The 27,415-nt window shown below is 34.6% G+C and overlaps 1 protein-coding gene across 3 annotated transcripts in view; it reads right to left on the reverse strand.

The window, feature by feature from the left end:
* The window catches only part of LOC132703023 (ATP-binding cassette sub-family G member 8), a 62,642-nt gene extending 37,616 nt beyond the window's left edge, over positions 1-25,026 (reverse strand). For all 3 annotated transcript variants that reach the window (XM_060672035.1, XM_060672034.1, XM_060672033.1), the window contains exon 1: positions 24,780-25,026. The gene's annotated coding sequence lies outside the window, so the exon portion shown is untranslated. The remainder of the gene's footprint in view (positions 1-24,779) is intronic.
* Positions 25,027-27,415: the final 2,389 nt, after the last annotated feature.

Here is a 27,415-nt window from a genome sequence, read left to right on the forward strand (position 1 = left end):
AAGAAAATCGAAATTTAAAATGAGCCAAATATCTTTTACGTCATCTTCTAACTTAAAAACTAATGGCGTCGTCATAAACTCAAATTTCTTTAGAAAAATGAAAATATTGGAAAAACTATTAGGTTTAGGTGTGTTTTATAATAAATAAAAAACAGTTGAAGAATTTCAAAAAGAATTCAACACAAAATTTGAAAACGGGGTGTTTTTTTTTTAATGTATGTCGTATTCGTTGTGTTTTTGCGCCACCCTGTATACTTCAAAATAATTTCAAATCGTGCGTCCTAACAATCTTAACAAAGTTTGTATTTACGACCCACTATAGGATCTGGAAAGCCATAGGAGATACGAAAAAACTTTACTGCAAAAGTTTAATCTCCTGAAGATTTAAAATGTTATAATTTTATTGATACAGGGTGTCCCAAAAGTGCGTGCCCCCCCCCCCCATTAACTTTGTTATTTTAAATGAAACACCCTGTATATTTCCGATATTTTTGGAGAATTTTATGGACCGAATTAACAAACTCTTTTTAGTTAACTTTTTGTTTTATGGATTTATTTCTTCAAATTTGTTACCTTGTTTAGTTGGCCTATAATTTCTAATTATTTATTTATGTTATAAGGTATTTTCAATTAAGCTAAATAACTTATTTACTATTAAACGTTTCTTTAAATTTGAATTCAGAAGTTTTATTAAATCTGTAGAAGTGTGTAGTATAGAGTCGATTTTTTAAAAAATTTCAACGTATTAATGCACACTCAGTATTGTCAAAAATAGCTAATATTGGCAACAAGTGACCTAATGTGGGCAGCTTTAAATTTCACGAGAATACGGGTGTTATCTTAAAATTCGAATATTTCAAAAAGTAAGTAAACTTTTAATATAAGATAAATTACAAACTCAACTTATTTTTTGTCCTAGAAATGATATCTGAATAACAATATAGGGTCTTCGATATGAACATCTTGAGATTTTGTTAAATGAATTCGCCAAAACGGTACCACCTCAGTAGCGCGATAACACAATTTTATATGGGGCAATCAAAATATGAAAAAAACAGGTAACCTCAATTTCTGCCTAAACTACGCAAAATTTGAATAGGTATTTCTTAAGAAAGTGACCTTTATTTTAACCAAGGATTCCCAAAAATGTCGAAATATACAGGGTGTTCCTTTTAAAATAACAAAGTTGATATCGGGGTGTCACTTTTGGGACACCCTGTATCAACAAAATTATAATATTTTAAATATTCAGGGAAGTCCAAGAAACTTTTGTAAGAAACGTTTTTTCGTATCTCGTATATCGTATAGTCTGTCGTTTTATTTGGCACACGGTGTACAATATCTCAATGTAGTAGCGAAATAAATTCTATTCTCTTCTATTAATCCATAAAGACACAAAACCGGGAAAAGCAATATCAATATAAAAAATATGAAACGCCGCCATTTCCAATTTTACTTCCGGAATAGTTTAACATTTTCATCGCTAGGGGTCTCACTGAATTGTAAAATCGTCAATATGCCAATAAAAATTACGCAGCTACGGACCAACCCACGCGTGATTCACGTGTATCTAAAGACGCAGATTGATCGTCTCGATTGCGCGTTCCATAAAAATATGCCTTCCATTGTAAAACACGAATAAAGAGAGGATGTTAAGCGTTAATCAAATTATGGCGAGGGATATTTCTCAGGCGTTACAAACGCCCGTGGCCGCCACAGGTTGCCTCTTCGCCAACGCGAACGGTATTTTATACTATTAACATTCGGCAACGGCTCAACATTCCTGCATTAAAGCGGACTGGATTCACAATCGTGAATAAGAATTTGTAAACAGGACTTGACGAGTACCTGTTTCGATTTAATGTCATTTTCGATATACGTAAAAGCCAAGGTTGCCAACTTATCGTGGAGGGCGTGTTCCAGAATCGTCTATTTACACTTTATTTATTATTATAAAAAAATGATCAAAAAGTTTCCCGAATTTTTTCGGAAAATTAAAAATACAAGTTGATTCATCTAATATTGGTGTTTTTTTGCCACGTTTGGACAGAAAGAAGGAGTCAAATCAGCTGAATTCAGTGGCTGTTGGATGATTTTTGTTGCATTTGTGCAAAATTCACGAGTTTTCTGACCACAATTGTCACGTACAAATACACACACACAAAATCGTCTCGTTATACTCCCTGTTTACTCTCGGCCTTCACCGTTGTAATCCATAAAAACAGTGAGCATTTCGTGTTTTTTGTTTGGTGTCAGCTCATTTGGTGAACGCAATTCACTTGCCTGATGTCCAGATTGCGTGTCGTACTCCACGTCTGGTCTCAAGTAATGACCCTTTTGATGAATGTGCGATCGGATTTAGCCTCGCAAATCATCACTTTTGCGATGTCAACGCGGTCTCTTTTTTGCATGAAATGTATGTATTTTGTTACCAACTTTGTTGATAAGCGATGCAAAACCAGAATTATTAACCAAAATGTCTCTCTGATGGTTAATTTGCGATTATTGACCATCATCATCACTGCGAAACGACCATTTTTTTTAAAGAATCGGTTGCCTAAACACTTTTCCAACATTTCTGGCGTTCGTCCACCATTAAATCCGTTTTTAAAGCAAAATTTATTACAGGTTCGTTGTTGTGATTTTAAATCCAATTTTAAGATTGTAAAAAATCGCCCATCATACACAGAGATAGAGGGCATGGAGCATCAACAACAGTGGTACCAACTTAACAAAAAAAAAAAAACTCAAATCAGAACAATTGGCGCACCACCCGGTGGTTGTGCCGGAAACTTTTTGAATTAGTACACCACAGTGCATCAACAAAAATAAACAAAGGAAAAAATATTTTAGTCATTTTCTCCCATTGATGTTTTGGAATAAAATTACGGGACCATTCCTCAAACATAAATAAAGTACTTCTATATCAAAAGCAATAAGGATTCTTGTAAATTTAGATTACACTCAAAGTTGTAGGGGAGTTCTTAAATCGCAAAATTTACTAACAATTTCTGTAATTTACATTTTTGAATGCATTACGGTCTTGAAAAACCATACTCAAAATTTGATCTCTCTTACTGCGAAGAATTGTCACTATGCTGCTGGAGTTTTTCATAATATACTGCCCAAAAATAAAAAATGTTTACCTCAAGTCAGGTCTACTTTTTTTGAAAACAATTGGTACATCAAATGCTAGGTTTAGTAAAAATAATTATCCGAGAAAAATAATTGTAAGACTTAAGCAGATCAAAAAAAAAAAAAAATGGGTGAGTCGAAAAATGGCTCAACTAGTTAATGACAGATTCTTTGCTTGAAAATATTGGAGCTTCTAAAATGAGAGACGTTCAGCTTTTTATTTGAAAAGTAATATTTTTAATTAAAAACCTCGAAGATTTTCACATACATTCTTGAACCTAGCTCTAGTTTGTTAAATTATGACTAAAATACATAATTTTTATATCTATTGTAATTTTAATTTACTTTTAATTTTAATTTTATTTAAACAATTAAATTTAAACTAAATTTGGAATTAATTTGATACGCAAAGTGTGAACCCTAAAACTTATTACGTTCTAAGAAAAATATGTTTTACTACTTAGTCCTAAAATTAATACTAAAACTGTTGTCGGAAGTTCATATTTTTATTATTCAACATTTCACGAAAATCAATTACTTAAGCTCAGTGGCTTGTAGCTTACGCCAAAAAAAAACATGGTTATTATGTTTTCTCGTCAAAATTATTTAAAAAAAATCAAATCGAATGGTACTAGCCAGTAGTGTTTTCCACTAAACCTGGTTATTGCTGCACTTAGAATATGAAAAATAGATAAAAAACAAACGTACAATCGCTCTGTGTATCTAATTAATATAATAATTATAATAATAGTAATTAATAATAATAATAATAATAATAATAATAATAATCCACTTTACTTATAATAATCAAAGTATTTTGTACGAAAAATATAAATATATACAGGGTGAAGTCCATCTGGTAAACAAAATATATACCTATCAAACTAACTAACCAAAAATAAAAACTTATTTATGTAGATAGCGTGTATATTTGTAAATTGAGATAATTACTACAAATATAATAACAAATTTGCATCTAGTCACAGAACTAATAAATAAAAAAAAAGAAGTCTATATAAATTTTGCAAATTGCAAAAGCAATCATTGAAAACGAGTGGTAGTAGTAAACATTTGTGCTATATACGTATTAAAATTACTGAAAGAAAAAGAACTAAAAGGAAATTTTCTAAGGGTTCCTTAATATGGTAAATCTACGGATACACACACTTATTCACAAAAAAACGATCTGTTTATTGCTATCCAAAGTTACGTGTTAAATGTAAGATTCTCAAAGGGAAATATTTCAATTTCTTGGATCCATCGGCATCGAAATCTGGAATTTTCGCTTTTCTCTTTTCAAAAACCTCGTTCGATTCACTTAATATGAAGATATCGGGGTGCGCGGCATCAAAATCGCCAACGAAACGTTCACCGGTGAAAGACAATGACGCCAGTGGCAGGAGGTACATTAAAACAGTACCGGTTTAAAACGTTCGACGTACACCAACCTTTGGGTATAATCTCTCCGAGGCGCGCTGCCAGTCAGTAACCTTTCCAAGGCCTCGCCCAGACTCGTAGAACACATTTCTTCGCGTTTCGCATTCGTATGTGCACGAAACAAACACCGAAAGATTTCCATTTCCGATTGTGTTTCGCGCACCGACGAGACTGCGTCCGTGTCGTATGCCAATGGCACCGTGCAGCCAATAAGGGATGACCAAGGACGAATACGTTAGCCTGCAAGGGCACGTTATTTGCGGGCCTTGCGTTTCGATACGATTTATTACTATGCGATTAAAATAGGCGGGCTTCTCGGATCAAGTAAAACCAGAACTGGGGTAAGGTGTGTCTCAAAGTATATCGTCTTCGTATCCATGGTTATTGGCTAAAGTGGGATCTAATAACCCTAAACAGTTTGGCTCTAGGCCTGGCCTGTCGACTATATTTATTTATTTAATACAAAAGACTCAACTAGATATTTCCTAAGGTAAAATTTTGTATACGTATACGTATACAAAATTCATGTCAAACGTTATGAGAATGTGCTGTCTGCATTAAATGCTGTTCAAAATGGTAGTGGCCTGAGAGTTTCTGCAAAGGGTTAAAAAAGGAAGATACTACAAGCCAAGGAAGGTGGTTCGTACCATATTCAGTGAAGAACAAGAGCGGGGGATTTCTGACCATTTGTTACCATTATCAATAATATTTTACGGTTTTACACCAATTCAATTGAGACGTGCTGCTTTTTCATATGTTGAATTGTTATCTATCCTTCACAAATTTAATCGTGATAAGAAGGGAGCAGTTAAAGACTGGATGTATGCATTTATGAATAGGTATCCCGAACTCAGCTGTAGAAAATAAGAAGCGACAAGTATTAATAGAATTCAAGCCTTTAACGAAGAAGAAATCATCAGATTTTTTAAAAATCTTCATGGTCAGATATAAGTTTTCTCCATATTCGCATATTCAACGTTGATGAAACGGGAAGCAAAAGCAAATTGGAACTATAACTAGTGGGGAAAGAGGAACAAATATTTCGGTTTACCGTCTTTGGAAGGAACTTGCCCACCAGGTTCTATTTATACATGTACTTTGAGCAGCGGTTGAATGACGGAAGATGTATTTCTCATTTGGTTGAAATATTTTTCCAAAACAAACAATGCTACAACAGACAATCCCGTTCTCGACAATTATACAAGTCACATATCAATACAAATCTACGAATTTTGTAAGGACAATGGAATTCATGTATTTAGCCAATGAACTGGACTTTTTTTTTTATTTATTTTTATTTTTAAAATCAAAGCCATATTATAGGGTTCGAAAAGGCTGGGATTTTTCGTATTAATCTTGGTGTATTTCGTAAGGACGACTTTTATGTTTCCCTGAATTCAGCTGAACCAATAACAGAAAAACTGGATAATATTGCTTTTGCCTTTGAAATCGGCGTTGGAGGAGAACCAATAGAAAAAGGTGATAAAGGAAGAAAAAGAGAAAAGAGGTAAAAAAGTACACAAAAAAAATAAGTACATACAAAAAAAAGTCATTAGACAAGTGTTGAACTCGTCTAGCAGAAAGGATGATGATAACAAATTAGATGATATAGATTTAGAAAATATGGAGTCAGAACAAAATGAAGGAGAAGAGTGTCTGGTGTGCAGAGAAATCAGTAAAGACGAAATTTGATACCGTTTTGTTGCATGTGAAGGTTGGATACACAAGCTTTGCAGTGGCGTCGCAACACCATTTGCGATTTCTGTTTATATTAAAATAAGGTTTTGTTACATTTTGTTTCTGTTTGGCATTACCTATAGCTGTACCGTATTACCCGCAAAGTTTGCGTCATGCCGAATTGGCATTATATTTTTGACTTATTTTTTTTAACCTGGCCTGTTCAATTATTGGAATATACTTTCAAAACATTTCTGGGTTATCCATACCAAAACATATGATCGTACTATCGATTTTTTTTCTTAAGTGTTCGCACTCGTCAAAGACTGGCATCAAAAGATAAGTAACTTGTACACGAAGGTGACTCAACAAGATATTTGACAATTTTATAGTATTTATGCGTGTTTCGAGCGATCTCAATTTATAAAAATGTAGGTTATTTTAATATCAAAAGGTTTCTAAAATGCTTTTTTTGGATCCTGTCGATCTGATGTCCAAGATGGATTTGATGATGCTATTATAACTTAGAATAGCAGATGCGCTTGTTAAAGCCTTTGGTGTTACGTAATACATGTGTTTCAAATGTTAACTTGAGTAACTCTCTTAAATTTTAAATTGTATAATTTTAAGGCAATGTTAATAGGTTTTTTTAAAAAAAATTCTGTGATTTAACAAAGATGGGCTATGTTCTGTGGGATATGTTAAAGACCAGGTACAAAAAACTGCCCCCATAACAAAAGAGGAGATGAAACGCAGGGTAAGTCTTTCAAAGTATTAGGCACGAAATGTGAGCGGATACTGCAAAATAGTTTAATGATAGTGTTAAAGCGTGTATTGAAGTAGGTAGGAGACATTTCACACTTCAAGTGAAACTTAATTCAACGGTTCTTTTTTGGTTTTGCAGTCTTCTTCTTGGTTTATATGTGTTTTTTCTTGAACTGTTAGCAATATTAAAATTACATTTTTTATATTATATCTAGCATAAAATACAGTTTAAATTGTTTTTCCAGAGTTCATAATTGTATTATACTATCATGTTATATTATTATAATTAATAAAAATTTTCATTTTGACTCACCCTGTATAAATGATTCACACCAACTTCAGGGGAAGTATAGGACAAATTGCTATACCACTTTACAGCTGTCGGCGTGAAAAATATAGGGCATTAGGGTAATTTTGACGAAAAAATGGCTATAAATCCGAGAATACTGAGTATAGACCATAACAGCTATACATTGGGTGATTGAGTAAAAAACGGAATATCGTATTCAAAAATCTGAAAGTTTATTTTCCCATGACCCTGAATATTTTGAAATAATTGTAAATTGTTGCTATCAGTCTCATCTATAACTTTTATATTTAACATTTTTCGAGATATATGACTTTGACAGATTATTATGATGAATATCTCTACTAGATCCCTACCACTGCCATTCAAAAGCAACTTAAGGGAGTTTTTGGAAGCAGGGGAACTTGGATGACGCCAGTGACAGCGAGAGTAAATGTAACCCGGGTTAAAACTTGTTTTTAGTTATTCTTATTTATATTTCTTTCTGGCACGGTATCTATAAGGTTGTTCGGAAAGTCATTTCGTTTTTTCCCGTCAGAGGACTTAATTACGTTTTTTCGAAATCAACTTCACACTTAAGCCGCATAACCATATACGTCTTGAGAGCTGATATTGCAAGGCTTGTGTGTGAAAAAGTTCAATCAATTCTACGCAGTAGTTTTTGGTTGGTGCCCTTTTAAATATGGAGAGCAATAAGCAGCATTTTCGTCATATTTTACTTTTTTACTTCAGAAAAGGTACAAATGCTGTCCAAGCGAGAAAAAAATTGACGGATGTGTATGGAGAAGGCGTGTTAACAGTACGCCAGTGCCAGAACTGGTTTGCAAAATTTCGATCCGGCAATTTTGATGTCGAAGATGCACCACGGTCTAGAAGGCCGGTCGAAGCTGACAAAGATGCGATAAAGGCATTAGTTGATGCAAATCGGCGAATAACCACACGAGAGATCGGTGAGAGATTAAATTTGTCGAATTCGACTGTTTATGGCCATTTGAAAGGCATGGGCTTAACCTCGAAGCTCGATGTGTGGGTGCCCCATGTCCTTACGGAGCGAAATTTGTGTCGTCGCGTTGACGTGTGTGATTCGCTCCTCAAACGTCAAGAAAATGATCCATTTTTGAAGCGGATTATTACTGGGGACGAAAAATGGGTTGTATACAACAATGTTAAACGCAAGAGGTCATGGAGTAGAAAAGATGAACCGGCTCAAAGCGTGTCAAAAGCCAACATTCACCAAAAAAAGGTGATGCTCTCCCTTTCGTGGGATGTCAAAGGAATCGTTTTTTTTTGAGCTTTTGCCGGACAATACAAAGATTAATTCAGAAGTCTATTGTCATCAACTGGACAAATTGAATGATTCACTTAAAGAGAAGAGGCCCGAATTAATCAACAGGAAGGGTGTAGTGTTCCACCAGGATAATGCGAGACTTCACACAAGTTTGGTCACTCGCCAAAAACTTTTACAGCTTGAATAGGACGTACTGCAACATCCACCATATTCTCCAGATCTGGCGCCTTCCGACTACTATTTGTTCCGGTCCCTGCAAAATTTTTTGGATGGCAAAACCTTTACCTCAAATGAAGATGTCAAAAACCACCTGAACCAGTTTTTTGCCAGCAACTTTTATGAGAGGGGAATTATGTTACTGCCAGAAAGATGGCAAAAGGTGTTGGACCCGAATGGCCAATATATAATTTAATAAAATATTTATTCATTATACGAAAACCGTCTTTCATGTTCCCCAAAAAAAAACGAAATGACTTTCCGAACAACCCAATACTTTACCTTCTAGCTACTAACGTTATTTTCATATGTTTTTTTTACAAGGCACTTTATTGTATAATAATTTATAATTGGTAGGAAACTAGTAGTTTATATACTTTTCTTTAAGACTTTCCATTAATGAACTCGCTTTGGCTCGTGTTGTACGTGTATGGGGTTTGGAATTATAGTTGGCTCACCATTTCAATGTGATGTCTCAAACTTTTCTCATGCAGGCATCCTTGAGAGTCCAATATGTTACTCACCATTCACCATGAAACTAGTCGACTTGCTTGGGTGTGGGTATACTATACAGGATATGTAGAATTACTGTGTCGATTAAAGTGTCATTTCATAGGTAGGTTTAAAAAAAAATCGTATTTTTTATAGTTTTAAATATCTCCACATTTTGAGCCACCCGGTATGTAGCGACGACAAACGCGACTTCCGAAATCAACCGGATCGACTAGAAAATGGTTTGTCAAACAATTTCTCGTTACCGCTAATACTATTACATTGTTGTTACCTCACTCGTAAACAACGATTGTTACGATAACAAACATCCATTATTCATAGAAAAAGTTATAGAATTGTAAATAAATGATCAGGTGAAGCAACGCACTCGCTTGTGGGAATTTCCCACAACCGTAGTATACGCCACCGCTACGTGGAAGAATAAATTTTCTTCCCCCGCGACCTAAAATCGGGTCCTACCGTGCGTTGGTACTGCAATGAAGAAGTAGTTTTCATGTAAATATAAGTTACATAAAGAACTGAGCTCAATTCTTGGCTCCGAGATGATTATTAAAGCTATCCAAATATGAAAGGCAGAAAATAATATGTAATATGTATTATTTCTGCCTATAAAATCAAATGAAAAATAAATAATTAGAATTGATTTGCATAAAAAGCAACTAAGAGTAGTTAGTTAGTTCAATGGCCTCGGCTGCTCTATTTACTAGGAGCCTTTTATTTATTTACGTCACAATTTAAAGCTTCTTCTACCTAAAATAATAGTATTAATAATAATAATACATAGTAATAATAAAAATAATCATAATTGACTTTTATTTATAGATTTTCCAAAAAACTCGACCAAATCAGCGTGTGCTGCATAGTAGTGCAAAACAAAAAACAGTAGTTCAAACCCCAAATCCTTTATCACAAATCCAGAAAATTCAATAGCTCCCTTATACACTTGTTTAAAAAATGTTTAACGATTTGTTAGGTTTTGAATTGAAATATGGCACTTCATTGATGAGGCATTGTGGAAAATTCGATTACAAAAGCATACAAAAATGTAATCCTAAGTAATAGAATCGGTTCGTAAAAGTCAAAGATATGAAATATATATGCTATATATAAATCTACATGTTGATTTTGCAGCTTCTGAAAAGTGTTTCCTTCATTTTTGGGCACAAATATAAGGTTTTTCATCCAGCCTGTTCATTAAAAATCGCGTGCTAAGCGCCAAGTGCACTTCTTTTTTAAAATATTTTCAACGTCCTGTCACTTCCGGTTCTACCGGAAGCTCCTGTCAACTCGCTTATTTCAAATAGAATACTCCATATATTATTATTACTACTATCTTTTGACGTTCCCTGTGAAATTCAAAACATATTTTATGTACTTGGCCTATGGCTAACCGGTTTCCAAATATTTGACCTTGAAAACAAAAACCCCGGCTTAAAAAAATGTTAAAAAGAGGCTTAAGTTTACGTTTTTGTTATTAATGTTGTCTACTTCCATACAGGGTGTCCAAAATTCAAACGTTAAACTCGGTTATCTCAAATGAAACTTTAAGTGTTGTCCAGGACTTATTTTTCATCATTACTTTTATTATAGTTATACTAATTATTAGGTGTCGTGTTTGACAACAGAACACAATAATTGTCAAAACATTCAGCCGAACAATAACAATAACACCATAATAATCACCTCACTTACAGGACTTTACGAACACCAGAATCCTACGAAATATATAGACGAATCCGAAACGAAACAACAGCATTAGTAAGACGAACAAAGGACCATCACTGGGAAATTTTTTCAAAGCGAATGGAGGAAGACTTCTATGGACTCCAAAAGCAAATTTGGCGATTTATTAGAACCCAAAGAAAGGAAGTGAACGAACTAGTCGAAACAAATCAGATAACAAAGGAAACCTGGGTTAACTACTTAACCGAATTGTATGAACCAGAGAAACCTGAGATTGAACTGAATACACCCGAAATAGTGACGAATCGCAACGCAGAAATTGAGGTAGCCGACGTAGCTGCAGCTCTTCAAAAACTAAAAAACAGGAAAAGTCCAGGTAAAGATGGTATCCCAAACGAGTTACTTAAATATGGTGGCCCGTGTCTTGCACAGCAGCTAACATCCCTCACTCGGAAAATTCTCTACCAACATAGAATACCCGATGACTGGCGAACTAGCATCACTATCCTTATGTTCAAAAAGGGAGATAAGAAAGTACCCTCAAACTACAGAGGTATAAATCTCTTAAGCACTGCACTGAAACTTACAACAAAAATTATAGCAAACAAAATCAACAACTTAACACCCTTAGCCGACGAACAGCAAGGATTCAGATCGGGCAGATCATGTACAGATGCGGTTTTTGTCATAAGACAGATAACAGAAAAATCAATTGAATACAACAGACCGGCATACATGTGTTTTATTGATTTGGAAAAAGCGTTCGATCGAGTGCGATTAAGAGACGTTTTACACTTCCTTTACAACAGACAAACTCCACACAACCTCATCAAAACGATAGTAAATATATATGAAGCAAACCAGATCGAAGCAAAAATAAATGGGATCCTGACTGAACCAATAGCAGTGGGCCGAGGTATCCGACAGGGAGACTCCCTGAGTCCCCTTCTCTTCAACATTATCATGGACGAAGTAATAAGAAATGTACGATTACTGAGAGGATACAGAATGGGCGACCATGAAATCAATATTCTGTGCTACGCTGATGACGCCGTACTGGTGGCTGAAAGTGAAGACGATCTGCAACGACTATTACATCGATTTAACTGCACTGCCAAATCACTTAATATGATAATATCGGCCCAAAAAACTAAATGCATGACAACATCAAAAACACCATTAAGATGCAAATTAGAAGTTGAAGGCAAAATCATCCAGCAGGTAATGAAATTTAAATATTTGGGCATAGAAATCTCGGGTTATGGTGATGTGGAGGCAGAGGTCAGAGAGCAAACAACAAGGGCAACAAGAATAGCAGGATGCTTAAGCGACACAATTTGGCGAAATAAAAAAATTAAAATCGAAACCAAATCGAGAATTTTCAAGGCAATAGTAAGACCAACCATGACATACACCGCAGAAACCCGACTAAACACAGCGAAAACTAAACAATTACTAGAGATAACCGAAATGAGGATACTTCGTAGAATAACTGGAAAAACGCTCTTGGACAGAGAGAGGAGCGAAAATATAAGACGAACATGCAGGGTGGAAAACGTTAATGCGTGGGTATTGCGTAGAAAGAAAGAATGGAACGAGCATATTAGTAGAATGGACAACAGAAGAATAGTCAGAATTGCACGCGACAAATCACCATTGGGTCGCAGGAGCTTAGGTCGCCCCCGAAAACGATGGAGTGACAACCTGGCAGTGGGATAGGCAGAGACGACGAAAATGAACAGGCAATTTGCCTAGACTAAAGTAGGAAGAAGAAGAAGAAGACCATAATAATCCTTTAATGTAGTTTGAGCGAGAAATAAGTCCTAGACTTGATCTCTTAATGTTGCTGGGTGTCCCATTTGACACCCTGTATTAAAGTAGGCAACAAAAATGACAAAAATGTCAATTTACGACTCTTTTTTATCATTTTGTCAAATACGAGGATCAAATTTCCAAAAGCTACAAACTACATTTTTTAAGTTGCTGAAACTGGAGGCACTTTTTTTTTCAAACCGAAATATTTCAAAAAAGAATAGACTTAGGAATAGGACATTGTATATAAAACATCTTTAGAATTTCACAAAGAACCTCAAAATTTAATAGTATTTGTTCTCCAAATCGTTATTTAGATATTACCCTTTTTTGTAAATTTACTACTCTCAAATTAAAATATTAAGAGTCCTTTTTGTCACAAGTTATGTGGTTTTTTATTTGTGATTAGCGCTGCTAGAGATTTTATTCAAATTTTCCAATTCTAGAATAGAAAATTTTCAATATTAAAACATTAATAAAATGTTTAACCAATATAACATTCATACTTGAAGGATTTCAACATTTGAGAGAAAATAACTTGTCCCATTTCATAGAAAAAATCATTTAATGTCAGATTTTAAAAGCCGCACAACAACGCACAGTCCAAATTCCGTCCAAGCTCTGCGGGCAGGTGGTTTTAAGTACGATAATATTTAACATTCTTTCGTCGAGCGTCAGAAACTACTTACACGCGTAAGTGACAGTGAAACAAAACAATGTAATTGTTGCTAATTGCTTCTGCAACTTTCTCTGCGCGTGTCCGTAATTGACATATTAGTAGAGATTTTCTGAAAGAAATTAAGAAATCTTTCATAGTTGGTTCGTTCTGTTGATTCGACTGAGAAATTTTACATTGAAAAATAGTATGTAGAGCTGATTGTCATTTTTTTTTAACGACTCTAGGCATGGAAAAAGTAAAAACAGTTTCACTTTTTAAAAATCAATGGCGTATCATGATTTTACATATTCATATCAATTAGATCACCCTCTGGGATGCTACTGAAATGAATAATTTTATTTGGATTACTCAAAATAAAGCACTTAACACTCTAAAGACAAGTATACCAAATTGTGTACTGAATTCTGAAACACTGTATAAAATCTGCTTGCATAGTTTTCTTGAAAATTCATGTCAAAATGTTTTAAATACAAAAAAATAACGTCAGAAAAAAATTTATATATTAAATACTGGCCGCTGACGTAGTAATACGTTATTTTTTATTTAAAAGCTGCTGACGTTTTTTGACAGAATAACTTTGTGCCATCAAACAGTCGATTTATTTTAAGTGTTTTTTTTTATCAGTTTTTAAATAAATATAGATTAATTTATTATTTAACCTGTTTTATAATCGAAGAAGATGATTTTAAATGGAACAAAATTTGCAATGAGACTAATGAGTTTTATGCTGATATATTATCTGGGGATGAAAATGATACAGATGAGAGCGATGATTCAGACATTGTAATCAATACTAAAAGAAAGATTTTACCTGTTTTAAGTGATTCTGAGATCAGCGATGCCGATGGAACAGAGTTCGAAATCGAAAACACACTACACACTGGTCCTAAAATGATAGTGATATAAATATAAATACATTTTTGGGAAATTATGGTGGTAAAATGTTTCCAAAAAATCCTGAAAATATACAAGATACAGTGGACTTGTTTATTGGCGATGACTTTTTTAAATTATTAGTAAAGGAAACAAACACAAATATAAATCCGTGAAAAAGATTAAACAATGGACAGATACAACAGTAGCCGAAATGAAGAAGTTTCTCGGTTTGAATATTTTAATGGGGCAGGTAAGAAAAAGTATTATACTGATCTACATATTGAAACACCAATTTTTGGCAAAGTTATGCGTCGAAATAGGTTTAGACAAATATTACAATCATTACATTTTTGTAATAATGATGAAACGCCAGAAAAAGCAGATCGGCTCTTCAAAATTGAAAGAATAACGTAATATTTTTTAAATAAATTTGGCACAGTTTATAAACCCAAACAAAATCTTTCATTGGGTGAGGCAATGATACCCCACAGAGGCCGTTTAAGTTTCCGAGTCTACAACCCAGGCAAGATAACTTAAGAATGGCATGCTTGTCAGAATGTTATGCGAATCACAAAGTGCATAGACAACGAACTTTTAATTCTACAACGGAAGTCGACAAAAGTTGCAAAACCTCGTAAAAAATCTTTTAGATAAATATGACAATATTTGGAAGATAAGAATATGTGATACAATTGGAGAAAATCAAGGGTAATCTCACGATATAAAAAAAATTAAATTAAAAAGAGACCATCATGTTTTCCGTCGAAGAAAAGAAATTTTAATTCAAGTATGGAAAGACAAGTGAAACCGGTAAAATAAATCTTAAAACTGGTGAATTTATTAAAAAACCAGAAAGTATTATACAATGCAATAAGTATATGAACGGTGTCGATTTGGCAGATCAATACCTTTCTTATAATCCTATTATAAGAAAAAGTCTCAAATGGACAAAAAAGGCTTTTATGTTTATATTGAACTGGGCATTATTTAATTCATTTGTGTTATACAAGAAATTGAACCAGGCAAAGAAAATAAAATTTACCTCTTATTTACTAGAAGTTGCTAGAAGTTAGGTCGAAAATCAACAAAATGTGGATTTAGAAGCAGAAGTTTCTGAAGGCCCATCAAGAAGAGCTTCTCGTGAAGATCCACCAAGTAGGCTTTCAGGAGATATAAAAACACATAGGCCTGTAAAACTTAAAAGTTCCACAGAAACTGTGCAAAGTTCGCAAAATTCACGGCATAAGGAGAGAAACTTGCTTTATGTGCGGATATTGTGAAATTCATCTATGTGTTGAAAAATGTTTTGACTACCACATTAAAAAAAATAATTAGAAATGTAATTTTCAAATTAGGTACTTTTTTGTCCGAATAATTGTTTGGATTATTTGTTTTAATTAGTTTGCTATAGTTTTATATGAATAAATGTATATTATTATCTTGTTTATAGCTTTACTCTTGCTTAACCCTTAAAGAATCAATGGTATTAATTTAAACATAATATATATCACGGCGGATAATGAGTTAAAATATGTGAGAGTTGGTTTTAAAAAAATCATACAGATACAAGCCAAACTGACTTTAATTCATCAGATAACGCTAATCTAGAGTTTGGGCCACCCGGTATATTTAGTGTATTTCGCACGAAAAAAAATGCCGCCAATTTGGGTCAATCATTATAGATACGACTTTAATTAACAGGTATATTAAGCGACCTACACCAATATATGTAACGTTTCCTGTTATATCATACCGATAGGCTACTTTCTATGCGTTTCGCAGGTGCCACGGCAGCACATGTCCGATGATAATAACGTATCGTATCACGGCCATATTGGAGGGGAAAGGGGCTTTATGAGTCGGGTTACCCGTCCCGTGTAACGTCGGAGTCGCCAGAAAATTTAACGTGACGGCAGACGACGATCGAACACGTATACACAGGGTGTCTTAAAATTGAATGCAAAGATTTTAGGGGCACATTTATCAACCGGAAACAAGTTTTTTCTTATATAAGTGGGATCTAAAGAACGATTTTTAAATTTTTGAGTAATGGAAAATATATCGATTTCTTCGGAATATTCAGGTTTTTAATTTTTGTCCTTGAAGATTAAGCTAGATGCAAAAATAAGAGAACATTTGATCTAAAAAACTTATTATATTTTCAGAAAATCAAAATCAGCTAAAAAAATTAAATTTAAAACCAACAAAAAAGTATCGATAGCTGATATATGAACAAGGTAAGCTTTTATTAACGACATACTAAAATATCTTTCAAGTGTAGGGGAAGATCTGGAAGTTAAGTTATCTGATTTCTTTATAAAAAAAGTAAATGAACGAATTTTATCAAGAATCGAAACAAGACATATGCATATTTCCAAGTCATCAACAACACCAGGTGGTAAATATATTTATCCATGATGTCGATATTGATCTTACTGTCATCAAGGTCAAAAAGATTTTCTACATAGTGTCTATTCCATAAGACCAATTTGAATGTTAATATTGATTACTTGATTTTGCACTGCAGTTCTGCACGCCAATAACAAATAATTAAATCACTTTTCGAAATTTACTTTGAAGGAATCGTGAGACATAAAAAAAAACATTTCCAGAAACATTTGACAAAGACACGGTGTTGTCGAAACAATTGTCATGTCAAAATATATAATTTCGTGAAAATCTGAACTTTTAGTTCTTATCTATTTTGATAAATGGATTTTCATCAAGTAAAAGCCACCTCGGTTCAATTTCCATAACCATATGTGTTTATATTTTGATTTTAAATATTTTTCTACCATATTTTCAGACCTGTTAAATACGAATGTTTCTATCAAATCGCTGCCCTTATATATTTTATTATATTTCTGACGATGGCTATTTACAGTAACTTTTTGGAAATATGAATAAAGTAAATGTACTGAAAAATACTATTAATGTTTTATTATACGAATTTAGATTTAAAGAATATTTTAACATTTTAAGAAACATGAGAAAATGATGATCATACTTAAGGAATCCGGGATTAACGCCCAAGACCTCAGGCTAATTGAAAATCTCTACCGGAACCAGACGGCGAACCTAAGAATGGAAGGGGAACATACAGAAAACGTAAAAATTATGAGAGGTGTGCGGCAGGGATGTATACTATCCCTACTCATTTTCAACTTATATTCCGAGCGGATATTTAACGAAGCCCTGTATGATATGCAAAAGGGCATATGACTAAAGGGACTCCGATTGAACAACATAAGGTATGCAGATGATTCAATTTTATTTTCCGACAACTTAAAGGATCTGCTAACCTTAATGGACAGCATCACATATCATAGTCAACAGTATGGCCTTAACATCAATGTTAAGAAGACAAAAATGATGATAATACCTTGGTACTATTATAAATGAAGAATGGACCAACAATCAAGAAATCAGAGCATGCATTGCAAAAGCTAAGTCCACATTCAACCGAATGAGTGCATCCTTTAAGAGCCACAACTTATCTCTTGAGACCAAAATAAGAATGTTGCGTTGCTACGTCTTTTGCATCCTCTTCTATGGTGTAGAATCATGGACCGTAAATTAAGAAGCGTTGGAAATGTGGCTATACAGGCGAATATTAAAATTCCCGTGGACTGATCGTGTTACTAATGAAGAAGTACTTCGACGAATGAAAAAAGATCGTGAAATAATCAACCCCATCAAAATACGCAAGCTACAGTACTTCGGCCACATAATGAGAAATGAACCAAGATACACCTTGCTTCAATCCGACTTGCAGGGAAAAATTTTTGGAAAAAGAGGCCCAGGAAGAAGGCAAACGCCCTGGTTGAAGAATCTCAGATCCTGGTTTAATCAGACAACACCACAACTTTTCCGCATTGCTGCTGACAAGACAAAAATTGCCGTGATGATCGCCAACATCCGTCACGGATAGGCACTTTAAGAAAAAGATCTAAAGAACATTATTACTATTAAATAATAATTTTGGCCCTAAAATTTAGGAGATTCGTGACTAAAATGGAGTTTCTCAAACTTGTTGCATAATAAATTATTCATGTTTTAAGTCGTTTTAGTGGCTCCAATGTGTTTTAAAACAACCAATTAACTTAGTTTAAGATATTCTGATCAGATTGCGCATGGTTGCATTTACATCTTATACGAGGCATCAGATGAACGGTACTCTGGTTGCATAACACTTCTTATTGTTCCCATTTTTTTCTCGTGACGATTGTTATTATCGAAACGAAAGGGAAGAGTGTTATTTATGAGCTCCGGTTGTGGAAATCCACTCACCTGTACCCGCTGGGAAATGTTTGACCTGATCATTACCGTGATATGATATACTGCTTGTAAAACTAACAAAATGCTACCCTCCATTTTTTGCTGTCTGCTGAAGTTTTCCATCATCGTTTCTAGGTCCGCTATAGATATATAGGTAGATAGATGCATAGAAGGATAAATAGATAGATAAGTATAAAAATATAAATATAGATATGTAGATAGATTAAGGAATTCTTTTTAGATTAGATTAGATAGAATCTACAAAAAATCAGTATAAAAAGCATTATACAACTTATGAAACATATAGCAATAAAAAATTAACAAAAAAAAAGAAAGATATGGAACACAATCAAATCACTGTCAAGAATCGTATATTTTGCATCTGGTATTTGTACTCCTCTACGGTACAAAAACAACGCTGCATAAAAAAAGATTTTTTATTGGTTTTAAAAATTCTAAATGGCAACTTCGTGACCTGAATATGTGTTAGGTTATATAAACTTAGGTCCAGAGAATTTTTTCACGCTTCAAGTGTATTTAAACTTCCTGGGTCGAATAAAATTTGTGGAGTAACTGGAATATCTATTACCTGGATGAAGTGATAAGATTTTTTGAGTTACAAAGGTGGTTAGGAGCAGATTCTAACCCAATAAGTTGGAAAAACACGTATTATACCAAATTTTGAATATATGTAACTCAAAGGTTCTTTGTCGATACCTCATGAATTATTTTGTGTTTGAAGTAATAAAATGGTGCATGAAATATCGGCCACGGATGAAAATATCTAATACAATTTATCAATTGCAAAATAAAAGGTATATTTGTAAACAAAACACGATCAGAGTAAAATATTGCAAATGCACATCATTATCGGCTGCTTCTGTCCTTTTAAATGCCTTTCGTTTTTTTGTTGACAGTATTGGGAGAATTGTGCATGGATCTTTCCAATTTTGTATAGTGAGAATGCGAAAATTTGTCATTTGGACGATTTGCTACCTCGAGTCGTTCCGTTTTGCTGAACATGACAATATTAGAATGCCACGTTCTGATTGTTGGTGTTGTACGGGGTAGAGACTTTCACACTTAAAGCTCAGACTACAAACAGAATAGAACCATTTGAAGCTTAACTCTACCGACGAACACCTAGAATCCGTTAGACAACAAAAATTACCAATGCAGAAGTATTAGGACCTACCGGACATAGAAGAAAAGTCATGACCATAGTTAAAGTTCGGAAAAACATCTTACCTAGGGCATCTACCTTGAAATGAAAAAGAACGCATGATAAGAAATGTTCGAGACTGGACGAATGCAATGTTGCAGGGGATAGAGAAGCATCTTCGATAGAAGACGGCATGTAAAGAAGAACAGCGGGAATTGAAATGCAAATAAATTATTATTAAACATTTTACCAATATTTTATATATTTAGCAATTAGTTTTAACTCATTAATATGAATTCCTATCTAGTAAAAAATTATTTTTTTAACTAAAAAGTTTATTCACGAAGTATTTTTATCCGTATTATCAGTTTTCCTCTCACAAAATTGATTTAAATTTGTCATGAGACCAGATAATTTTCTTGTAGGAGTCGTTCTAACTGTCGCTAACCTTTGCGAAAAAATCCAAAATTAAATAGATTGGTTTTTACATTTTACATTAACGCAAAACATACCATATTATTTATTATACATCACAAAACAACACGCCATGCCGTATTTTTCAATATTACCAGAGTCTCCGTTGACAGCCATAATATTTAAAACAACTTAATTAACAAATTAAATGCCTTAATAAAATTGCAGAAGCAATATAGAGTACTTTTTGTAACATGGCAATTGGACAGACAAGAAGTTTTTTAGTTTCGGCGTCGACGTCGAATTATACAGGGTGACCCATTCAAAAATACACAACTTTATGTCATAATAAAAAAAACAAAACAATTAGTCACTCCATTGGATTCGACGTTAAAAAATCTGTATAGACAAATTTTTATTTTCTCGCTAGCTTAAATATCAACGTAGATAGTTGCTTCAATTGGCAAAATTTTTAAAATCATCCTGTAGCTCTGAAATGCAGACCCTCAAACCGACAACGAATTTCGGACACACTCTTCTTTTGCCAACTGTGTTTCCCCGTTAAGATTCTGGATATTCGTCAATTTCGTGCTTTCTATATTTGTTGAGTGTATCGAAAGCAACAACCACGCCCATCATGACGTAACCTCTAATACATACACGCTAAATAAAAGGCAATCGATCACCGACCGACCACCACTACCGGTTCGACAAACCAAGTATATTTTTTCCACGGATCGTTTTCTGAAATTGCCTTTTCTGGTTACGCATTAAATCGTAGAGTACGGACGGGCGCTACAATGGCGTACCACGGCGAGATTTACAGTTAACCAATTTTACTCGCGTCATGATCGATGCTATATCGATTGGAATTTTTACTTCGGCCCGAAGCGTTTTTTTAATTTGACGTCGCTCGCCGTGTGATAATCGAAAACGCAAAGATCGACCGTTAGCGTGACGCAGAAATAATTTTTTTAAATGGAGACTAGAGATACACACGTTTTGTTAATGGAGGGGTAGGCGGATAGTTAATAGAAATAATATAATTATAGTAATAGCGTTAAACAATTTTGACATTGGGTATAAAATAGATATATCGAACGCCTCGTGGGAGACAGCAAATAGTCATAGCCTAATAGATCATGTTGTAACATTTTCCGGCTTGACATAGATGCAGCTCCAGTATCACGACAAAACTTTGTCTCCTTTTAAATATATATCTTAGTAGGCGCGAAAAAAAAATTGAAGTCTTGCGCCAATATTCTGTAGTGAAAGAATGGGCAAAACGTTTTCGAATGGGGCAGGAGTCCCTTGAAGATGATTCAAGAACTGGTCGACCAGTGGAGGTCATAACGGAAGTTATTGTTGCGATTGTGGAAGAGGTGGTATTGAGTGATCGACGTTTAAAGGTCAAGGAAATGTCAGAAATTACTAAGCCTTCTGATACAAGTGTTCGTCGAATCCTGCATGATCATTTAGGTATGATTAGTGGAAAAACCTTTTGGCTATTCCAAAAACAACGCCGTGTCGAGTGTTCGCGGTCTTTTTTGGAACTCTGTGGGTCGGAACCGAAGCCTGTGATAGAAACTATTGGGTTGTTCGGAAAGTCATTTCGTTTTTTTTTGGGGAACATGAAAGACAGTTTTCGTATAATGAATAAATATTTTATTAAATTATATATTGGCCGTTCTGGTCCGACACCTTTTGCCATCTTTCTGGCAGTAACATAATTCCCCTCTCATAAAAGTTTTGGTCCTTGCTGGCAAAAAACTGGTTCAGGTGGTTTTCGACATCTTCATTTGAGGTAAAGGTTTTGCCATCCAAAAAATTTTGCAGGGACCGGAACAAATAGTAGTCGGAAGGCGCCAGATCTGGAGAATATAGTGGATGTTGCAGTACGTCCCATTCAAGCTGTAAAAGTTTTTGGCGAGTGACCAAACTTGTGTGAGGTCTCGCATTATCCTGGTGGAACACTACACCCTTCCTGTTGATTAATTCGGGCCTCTTCTCTTTAAGTGAACCATTCAATTTGTCCAGTTGATGACAATAGACTTCTGAATTAATCGTTGTATTGTCCGGCAAAAGCTCAAAAAAAACTATTCCTTTGACATCCCACCAAACGGAGAGCATCAACTTTTTTTGGTGAATGTTGGCTTTTGACACGCTTTGAGCCGGTTCATCTTTTCTGCTCCATGACCTCTTGCGTTTAACATTGTTGTATACAACCCATTTTTCGTCCCCAGTAATAATCCGCTTCAAAGATGGATCATTTTCTTGACGTTTGAGGAGCGAATCACACACGTCAACGCGACGACACAAATTTCGCTCCGTAAGGACATGGGGCACCCACACATCGAGCTTCGAGGTTAAGCCCATGCCTTTCAAATGGCCATAAACAGTCGAATTCGACAAATTTAATCTCTCACCGATCTCTCGTGTGGTTATTCGCCGATTTGCATCAACTAATGCCTTTATCGCATCTTTGTCAGCTTCGACCGGCCTTCCAGACCGTGGTGCATCTTCGACATCAAAATTGCCGGATCGAAATTTTGCAAACCAGTTCTGGCACTGGCGTACTATTAACACGCCTTCTCCATACACATCCGTCAATTTTTTTTCTCGCTTGGACAGTATTTTTACCTTTTCTGAAGTAAAAAAGTAAAATATGACGAAAATGCTGCTTATTGCTCTCCATATTTAAAAGGGCACCAACCAAAAACTACTGCGTAGAATTAATAGAACTTTTTCACACACAAGCCTTGCAATATCAGCTCTCAAGTGTGAAGTTGGTTTCGAAAAAACGTAATTAAGTCCTCTGACGGGAAAAAACGAAATGACTTTCCGAACAACCTTATATTATGACGAGAAATGAAACTATGGTTCTCTATTATGACCCTATATCGAAAAAAGAATCAATGGAGTGGCGTCGTAAGGGTAAAGCGCACCTCCAAGAAAATTCAGAGTCTGCCAGTCAACAAAAAAGGTGATGGCCACGATCTTTTGGGATTGTGAAGGAATTATTACATAAATTGCGAGACTGCATACGTGTAAAACGTCTAGGAAAATTGACCAGATGCGTGCGTTCCAAAGAGTGTGGGTTCCAATAGATATATGATCCTCCCTATAGTCCAGATATGGCCCCCAGAGACTTTTATTTGTTTGGATATTTGAGAAAGGACTTACGTGGACGGCGGTTTAACGACGAAGTTGAGTTAAAAGAGGCTGTTTTAGCTCATTTTGCTCATTTGATTGAGTTGTTAATAAAGAGATGTAATAAGTGTATTGAAAAATAATACAAAATTGTTACTCTACTTTGTTTCTTTTATATTCAGGACGGGAAATTTCGGCGCTGCCCTCGTAATAGTTACTATAGCTGAAAATATCAAAATCCAGAAGCCTAAAGTTACTTATGGTATTAAAGCAGTGAATAGTGAGAAATTTAAATATATATTTAAACAATCCATTAGAGAAGTCAATGTAAAGGAATTTCAGGAGTTAATTGAGCGAATTAACACTTGTAAAAATCAATCTGAATATTCAAAAAGAGTCAGAAGCAGAGAGAATAACACATGGATTGCAGTGGAACTTGTAGAACTGATGAAACAACGGGACGGATTATACAAGAGAGTGTGTGCGATTAGGGAAGATACTGAGTTGTGCTGCGAATTTACAAAAAATAATAAAACTAATATTGAGCAATTAATTGCAAATAATAAATTAGTGAATAATTCTGATGCTAGTGCTAAAGAGTTGAATAATCATTTCTCGAATGTAGGTAAGAATATTGTAGACGAACTGAATTTCCTGAGTCGAACTTGCTGACGTTTCGCCAATCATCCTGTTGGCTTCTTCAGAGCTTCACTGAAAATGGCTCTTATTTTACTCTGTATCTGCTTATATATTTTTTGAGGAGGGCGGAGCTAAATGAAGGGCATAAACATCATAAACATAAACAGAGACCCGAGTCGCGGTTAAGATTATTAGGTTGTTTATAGATTTATAGCCACAAAAAGTAGAAAATTAAATTTATTGGAAGCTCTGGAGATTAACAAAATGAGACATTCAAATGTATTGCTTAACGATGAGTTAGATTTAAATACCTCTCCTTTATTGAACTTAAATTCGCACAACAACATTAATTAAGGTTTTATTGTCATTTTTCAGTATATATAGTAGCAGTAGTTCTTATTTATTTCGTTTTTGTGGAGAGAAACATACATTTTTTTACCTAATTTACTAAAACGCAAACCCACTTTTAGCTCAGTTGCAAAAGCTTCCTTTGGCATCACTGTGGAAAACTTTTGTATATATTTAACGTATTTTTGTTGTACAATGTTGATAAATAAATAACAGAAATATTGAAATTTTGTCAACGTGCTGCATACAATACTTTTTCTACAACCATTATATTTTGGGCACATTCAGTACGTGTGTCAAAAGTAAAGGAAATGTTAGAAGTAGCTAGTGACAATAAACTTTATTCAAAAACTATTTTCAAATCTTGGTCCTAAATCTTAAAGCACAAAACTTAACTCACCGGTCATCGCTGCTGTCTCTTTTAACCATCCAAATTTCCGCACACAACACAACAATTTTGCCTATTTACTTTCGACCGACACTCAAATACCGAGAAAAACACGAGTTCCCGAGATTGTACACACACACCAAGTCAATCCATGCGTGTGACACCCAACACTGTAGTCTAAGTGAGTACCCGCGCAGCAGAGGAGATTGTACAAGCTACACGGATGGCCTAACCTGAATATGACGTTGCAGGAGTCAAGAATCCGCTGCCAACGTTGTAAAATAAAAATGTTGACTCGGAGGTGTATCGCCGCGTAGCGATTACCTCCAAACGGAACGTAGTTTCGACTAAGTTTCCGATTCTTTGCCGGTGTGTGACGAGACCCGGACGACCGCCAGGCGCTCGAAGAATTTCAAAGGTTTCCCGTGCCGTTACCTTAGCACCGAGGTTTTTCTTCGAGCACGTATGCAGCCAGAAAATATTATCGATCAGAATTACTAAAAATACTAAAAAAAGTCGGGGCTGTCGTTTTTCTCTTCAAATATAAAATGGGTCTACGGATGGGAGTGATGAGTAAACACCCGGTATAAGTGCATAATTGCCTCTACCCGGAGCATTTATAATTACAGACTTATGAGTAGACACTTGCAACTTCGTCTACTTATAAAGTACAGTCGAAATTCTATATAGCGAAATTGAAGGGACTGCTTTTTTTTTCGTTATAAACAGTTATAGGCACTTGATAAATAACAATACGCATATGTGTTCTGTAATATTTGATTACTTTTATACACATATTTTTACATTTACTTAGGACCATTTCATATAAATATTTAAGAACTACATTTCATGTTTCAAATAAGTTCATTTTCTTTTGAATTTTTTAGTATGCCAATACGAATCTCGTACTTTGGCTTGTATTTTCAGCATTTAACTAAGGCTTGTTGGTAGTGGTTCCTTCTTAATATTTTTCTTCCGCTTGGTGCTCTTCTTCGCCATTTGTTGCTTGTTGTAAATGACTTCCTCTGTCAAGTCTGCTGTTGTAGGCAAATCCTTGATCTATCACCATAAAATCTTGGGTTAGTTTACTTTCCAATCACGACTAGCTTCCTTTTTTCTACTAATACTATCATACGTTCTTTAAAAAGTTTTCCACCCACACACTTTTCGTTGCGAGTTACCTGGCGCCATTTTGTAAAAAATACCAGCAGCCATAAAAATGTCGTCACCAGGGTACTTTTCTGCTAGTTTTGGCCACGTCTTCCCCAGCCAATCGTTAGTGACGTTTCTGTCGACATCACGGACTTCGCTACTTTTCTGTCCATAATTTATACCATGTTTCTGTTTGAACTTCTCCAACCCTCCTTCCGAAGCCTTGAAATCGATAATGCCAAGCTGTTCAGCAAATTTTTCTGCTTTTAGTTTTACGATAGGTCCAGAGAGTGGTACATTTTGAAGACGTTGCTGTTGGAACCACTGCAACATTGCCCGATCCAAATCTTCAAATTTTGGCTTTCTTAGTTTTTTACTAGAACTGCCTGCCGCCTCGGCCTCAATGATTTTTCTTTGCACTTAGGGTAAGGAATTTTGAGGTAAGAGACTCTATTGGCCTACATTCCTTACTTTGTTACCTGATGTGCCCGCTTTTTCTTTCGGTATAGATGGTTCACACTTTATAAAGGTAGATTTACATTAAACACTTATGCAGTATGCATTTACATTAGATGCTTTTCCATCCATTTAAAAAGAAAAACGTATTAGGGATGCAAGGGATGAGTGAAAACCCAGTATAAGTACATAAGTGACGGTACTTGCGGTATTTATAAGTGCAACTACTTATAATGTACTTGTAGTTGGAAGTGCACTTATAAGTATAAAGGTTTTTTTTTAATCTATTCAAATAGGAAAATGTAAACACTCGGCATAAGTTCCCATATGGTATTTATAAGTACGTACTTAAGAGTAGAAACTTACAAGTAGTTTAATTGAGTCTACTTATAATATATTTCTATTTGTAACTGTGTACTAATATATTTATATTCTTTTCAATTCTCTTAGAATAGACATGGGGTATAACTATATCATTACTTATACTATAGTATACTTATACTATACTGAGGTACTTGAGAGTTTTAAGTTCTTCAAGTATGCCTACTTATAATGTATTTGTAATTCATTTATAATCAGCAAAATTTTATTAATACTATGCCAATGTAGCAGCAAATCTTGGCAAAAAATATATAATATTTAATAATATAAACGTGAAAAAAGCTGCTGATTTTATTTAATTTAAATTTTCCATTGCACCTTTGCAATTGGATGGCAGTACCGATAGTGCTAATTGTAAGATAGTCTGTTCAAGCTGTACTAGAAATGAGTGTTGATTTATCAAAAGCGTCCACCACGTTCAACCAAAGTATTGTTTGGGTCGGGATGTAAATAGATAAGTTATATATTTTTATTGACTGTATTTAATATAATCAAAATTTTAGCAGTCGAAAAAATGTAGAAATTATATTAACCTTGCAGAATTTATTAAACATAACCCCGTATAATTTTCAAATAAAAAAAAGCGGCAAAATGCAACTCGCATAAAAGTAAAAAAGATGCTGAATAAAATGTCGAATTTGCTGTTGAAGGTTCTTTCA

Source organism: Cylas formicarius, unplaced genomic scaffold, assembly GCF_029955315.1.
Source record: "Cylas formicarius isolate icCylForm1 unplaced genomic scaffold, icCylForm1.1 PGA_scaffold_6__28_contigs__length_40554024, whole genome shotgun sequence".
Classification (NCBI taxonomy): Eukaryota; Metazoa; Arthropoda; class Insecta; order Coleoptera; family Brentidae; genus Cylas; species Cylas formicarius.